Source organism: Triticum dicoccoides, chromosome 4B (genome assembly GCF_002162155.2).
Source record: "Triticum dicoccoides isolate Atlit2015 ecotype Zavitan chromosome 4B, WEW_v2.0, whole genome shotgun sequence".
NCBI classification, from domain to species: Eukaryota; Viridiplantae; Streptophyta; class Magnoliopsida; order Poales; family Poaceae; genus Triticum; species Triticum dicoccoides.
The window spans coordinates 159181962-159188056 of record NC_041387.1 but is presented as its reverse complement, the minus strand read 5'-3'; positions in this window follow the sequence as shown (position 1 = coordinate 159188056).

Below are 6095 nucleotides of genomic sequence, written 5' to 3'. Positions count from 1 at the left end.
CAACAATTGTCTTGACACCGGTTTTGTCATACATAGTGAAACTTCTACGTTACTTAATTTGTACATGTACACACATATTAGTATCATTTTGATGTCATCCAAACATTGTCGCTATGCTGTTGTAGTTATATTTAGCTTCCTCACAAAATGTTCAATTTGTTATTTACAGTGCATGACTAAGAACTTGTAGCGTTGTTGCAATTAATTATAGCTTGTGATGTTTCTAAATTTAGTTGTTGTCTTAGTGGCAATTAATTCATTTGCACATTGATCTTTTTGAGAAGATATGTCATAATTAATGTGTTTCTTCAGTTTTTCAAATTATGTATGTGGTGATTTTCTATGTTGCTAGAAACCCATTTTCCCTACAACTATTGATTTAGTTTTAAATATTATAGGATGAACGGAAGTCTTCTTACCTGGAGTGGGTTGATCAAGAGTGGCCACAGTCTAAAAAATTCTATTTTTATCATTTACCTACTCGAGGACGAGTAGGAATTAAGCTTGGGGTTGTTGATATGTCTCTGACATATCTATAAATTTTGATTGTTTCAATGTATTATATTATCAATCTTGTATGCTTTTATATGCCATTTTATATCATTTTGGGGGACTAACCTATTAACTCGGTGCCTAGTGCTAGTTCCTGTTTTCTTCTTGTTTTTGGTTTTCCAGAGAATCCATAACAAACAAAGTCCAAGCATGATGAAACTTTTTGACTATTTTTTCTAGAAAAAAGAGACGTTGGAAGCTTCGGGAGGAGACCAGATGCTGCACAAGGGAGCGACAAGGCAGGAGGCGCGCCTAGGAGGTAGGGCGCGCTCTGGTGCCTTGTGCCCCCCATTGCTCTGTTTGATCTAATTCCAGCGCTATAAATTCCCATATTTCTAGAAACCCTCAGGGGAGGTCCCGAAGCAATTTTATCGCTAATGCAAGTATCTGTTCTTCGGTGATCCCATCCAGAGGCCTTATACTGTACCCTGCCAGAGGGAGCACCCCTCACAGAGGCCATATTCATCAACCTTGCTGCCTCCCGAATGATGTTTGAGTATTTGCCACAGGACCTACGGGTCCACAGTAGTAGCTAGATGGCTCTCTCGCTTGATCTTCAATACATGATCTCATATGATGTCAATACAATGTAAACTCTTGCGGTGTGTTTGTTGGGATCTGATGAATTGTGGGTTTATGATTAGATTATTCAATGAAAGTATTTGAGTCTTTTCTGAGATTTTCTATCTGTGATTTTATAGCCTTGTATTTCTCTTCGATCTATCTATCTCTTTTGTCCAATTAGATTGATTTATCTTTAGTGGGAGAGGTGCTTGATAGTAGATCCAATCTTGTGGTCTCCTTACTCTGTGACAGGAGGATTTTTTAAGGCACGTATATTTATTGTTGCAACTAAGGGCAAAATGATGGGGTTCAAACATATTATTTTGTCATACTTTGTCTACATTATGTCATCATGCTTCAAGCATTAATCTGTTTGTTATGAACTTAATACTTTGAGATGCATGCTGGAGAGCGGTCTTGGGGTGGAGTAATAGTAGTAGATGTAGATGTTCATAAGTATGCGCTATTCTATCAATTGTCCAACAGTAGTTTGTTTACCCACCATTGCTATGCTCATGAGAGAGATGCCTCTAGTGAACGCTGTGGCCCCCGGGTCCATTCACTTTATAATTAATAAAACCCTAAAAAATACTTTTTGTAATTTATTTACCTTTATTTTCCTTTTTATTTTATCTATCTACCACCATTAGATTTAAGCCTTGCAATTTACAAGTACAAGGGGATTGACAACCCTCTTGCCCTCATTGGGTGTAAGTATTTGCTTTGTGTGTGTGTGTGTGTGCAGGTACCACTTATCTTATTTGCCTGGTGTCTCCTATTGGTTTCATAAACCTTGGTTCTTAACTGAGGGAAGTACTATCTGCTATTATACTACATCACCCTTCATCTTTGGGAAAATCCCAACGCCTATCACAAGTAGCACTACTTATATTGTGGCGCTTGTTATTCTTGTTGCATCGAGTTTTCCATTTCAATTGCGCACCTCAGAGTTGTTGGGATCACCACCGTGGTTTCTCTTCAAAGCCAACCAGTTGCCCTCACCAGCGCAAAACTAAGTCATGAGGTGTGTGAGGGCTGCCATTGTTTGCGGCTTTTCTTGGTCGAGCGCTAGGGCCAGCCATTTGTCACAAATGTTGTGCTTGGATGCAGATATCACCTCAGCATCCAGGCAGTTAGTTTTTCTTAGTTAAGAATCGATTCCAAAATTTTCGGGCTGACTCCCCCCATTTTCCGCGACATGGGCGAGGTCGTCGGCATCCTGGGGTCGGACGTAGGTGCCTTGGAAGTTTTTTCAGAATGCATCTTCAAGGTGAAGGAAATATGCCCTAGAGACAATAATAAATTTGTTATTTTATATTCCTTATTCATGATAAAGGTTTATTATTCATGCTAGAATTGTATTGATCGGAAACTTAAATACATGTGTGAATACATAAACAAATATTGTGTCCCTAGTAAGCCTCTACTTGACTAGCTCGTTGATCTAAGATGGTTAGGGTTTTCTAATGATAGACATGTGTTGTCATTTGATAACGGGATCATATCATTAGGAGAATGATGTGATGGACAAGACCCATCCGTTAGCTTAGCATATTGATCATTCAGTTCATTGCTATTGCTTTCTTCATATCAAATACATATTCCTTCAACTGTGAGATTATGGGAAACTCTAGGATACTGGAGGAATACCTTGTGTGCTATCAAACGTCACAACATAACTAGATGATCATAAAGATGTTCTACAGGTATCTCCGAAGGTGTTTGTCTAGTTGGCATAGATCGAGACTAGGATCTGTCACTCCGAGTATCGGAGAGGTATCTCTGGGCCCTCTCGGTAATGCACATCATAAGCTTGCAAGTAGATGACTGGGGAGTTAGTCACAAGGTGATTTATTACGTAATGAGTAAACAGACTTGCTGGTAACAAGATTGAACTAGGTATGAAGATACCGACGGTCGAATCTCGGGCAAGTATCATACCGATGGACAGAGGGAATTACGTATGTTGTCATAACGGTTCGATCGATAAAGATCTTTGTAGAATATGTAGGAGCCAATATGGGCATCCAGGTTCCGCTATTGGTTATTGACCGGAGAGGTGTCTCGGTCATGTCTACATAGTTCTTGAACCCGTACGGTCCGCACGCTTAATGTTCATTAACGATATAGTGTTATGTGAGCTATATGTTTTTGCGGCCGAATGTTGTTTGGAGTCCCGGATGAGATCACGGACATGAGATAAAGATTGATATATAGGACGATGGTATTTGGACACTGGAAGTGTTTCGGGACGTACCGGGAAAGAATCAGGTCACCGGAAGGGGTTCTGGGTGTCGGTGTACAAAAGTATGGGCACTTCTGTACCCCTTACTAGTGCACGGGCAGTCATAGCCACGCCTGCGGCAGGGCCTGGTAAAGTAGGGGAAAGAAAAGCCCGAAGAGTACCAAAACAGGTACTTGAAGCTGGACCACCCTTGGTAAGTGCCTTGTCGGGGCTACTTGCACCAACACTAGCAAGACCATCACGCTTGGGGCTGAGAGCTCTGACACCATCGACAACGTTAGGATCAAGACCTGGAAAGCGCATGCTCGATAGCATGCAAATTCTCATTAAGATTGATGGCCCACGGATCCACGTGGGACCAGAAGACAAAGAACCCCGGCAATAACCTTAACGGGGATGACTCCAAGGCCCCCGGCAAGCCTTGCCGGGGACGACCGTTGGTCCGCGGCCAGACCCGTGCCTGGCAAGATTTCGCCACCTCACTACCAATCCAGTGCGACGATAGGCATTCCAACTAAGCAGGCGCCTGTGTGGCAGCATGCAGATATTCGTGGAAGCCTACCATTGTGCCAACGCAGCGGCTAGTTAGCCAGCATGGCATTGCATGCCTTGTCAACCTGGAAGCGCGTCAAGGCGAGGAGGAGCGGTGAAGGATGAGATGGCCTTTGTTGCCGTCCCCAATAAAGCGAAAGGACACGTAGGCAACGCATTAAATCCGTTTGTCCTACGTTGATTGAGCGATAAGCTCATACAACTGTAGCTCGCCACCTCCTGTGTGCCACTATGGCAACCCCTTTGCATATAAAAGGAGGCCTAAGGCATACAGATACAGGATTCGGACTTTTGGACAAAGCACGCACCGTAGCTAGTTCAAAGGCCCAAGAACACACATATAACCAGACAAGCAGGACTAGGATATTACGCATCTTTGCAGCCCGAACCTGGAGAAGAAATCCCTTGTGTGCTAACGGCTCGACCTGCTCTTCGTGCAACTAATCCCCCGCTAAACATAGAAGGGATCCTTGTGACCCCATAGGTGATCGATTTCCCCGACATCTTTGGCGCGCCAGGTAGGGGGATTTAGTTGTGAGAATCTGGTCTGTTAGTTAGTACAGTGGTTTCTTTGTCACCATGGCTCCGAAGAAGAAGACGATCACAGCGGCCAGCACGTTGAGGCTGTCTGCGCCACCCTGGTGCGAAGGGCCGGGCGAGCGGTGGCATCTGCGGCCGCAACAATGACTCGCACATCAACAAAAAGCTAATTCAACTAAACTTTGAGTAATTCTTCCTTTTTATAAGGTTATCCCCCTTGATGGTTTCACTCCTTGTATGGAGAACCTGCACGCAAAAGGAACCCTGCCGCGATTGGCAACACCCCTGTTCTGTTTCGAGTCTGCTCAACAATTCGGGTGCTATGCTCTGCTAAGAATGGTGGAGTACCTTTCCATAATCAACAACGCCCCTATTATGCTTCGAGTCTGCTCGACAGTTCAGGTGACTACGCCAAGAGTGGTAGGTAACCTGCTGGCATTGAGGCCCTCTGCGGGCTACTAAGGATCCGTCCTTCTAGCGCCTACGGCAAGGGGTGCACGTGCTGCCAGGCCTATCCAACTAAGCGTAGGGTGCAGAAAATACAAGGATGAACTAAAATGGGAAGATAAAATGCAACCAGTTCAAAGTACAACAAAAGTTATATTCCATCAAAAGTTGTCGCGATTCTAACTTAAGATATCTATCTTGGGTACCAACTCGCAACAACTACAAGGAACGAAGCAGTTAATCCCAGCACTGGCCCTCTAGCCTCACGACTCTGCTGACACAAATGATGATGGGCTCGATGGGCTCCTCGAGCGCCTGACGGTCTATGTCCTCCGGCAAGCTGTCGAGCGCCTGAGCAAAGTCGACACTGGGGTTCCAGTGCGCCACCTAGGTGAGCACCTTCATCAAGGCGTCCCGGCAAAGCTGCAGGGACTCCTCGACCAGGTAGGCCGCCCTGGTGTATTGGAGCAGCTTCAGGGCGTCATGGACACGCTCGAAGAATAGGGACAGCCTGGCGCTATCGGCCATGTTCGTCTCGCGGGAGAACCTGAAGTTTGGCATGCCCATGGCTGTCAGCTGCGTAGTGAGCTTCTCCGCGACGTCCACAAGGTGGCTGGTCCAAAGCTTCGTACTCTCCACAAGCTTGTTGTGGGAAGAGGCGGCAGTCTATAGCACCAGCTGCTCGTCTGCGAGATCCTTGGCCAGGATCTGATCACGAGCCTGGGACTCAGAGAGCATCTTCTCCTAGTTGTCCAGCTTCAGCTTCAGATCATCATTGGACACATTGGCCTTGGAGAGCAGTTTGGTTTTGTCAGATATGGTGGTCTGCATCCCCTCCAGGTCATAGAGAACTTTCTCTCTGTCGTCCTTGACCGTGGAGATCTCCTTGGTGAGTTTTGCCAGGTTCGCCTCCAGCTTTTCCACCCTGCCGGCTAACTCAATCCTGGTCGCCTTTGTGACCTCAGCATGGTCGATGGCCTACTTTAGCTTGTCAGCATGGTCAAGGGCCAGAACATCAAGCGCTTCCTGGTGCTTCTGTGCCAGGTCTTGGGTCCACTACGTAACGAGCTTCTCGATCTCCTCATCCTTGGCGCGACGCGTGGCGGCAAGCGCCGCCTCGCGAGCAACCAAGTCCTCCTCCTGGACATCGAGCGAGATGCGGCGCTACATCTGGTCGGACTCGTCCTTGGTAGCC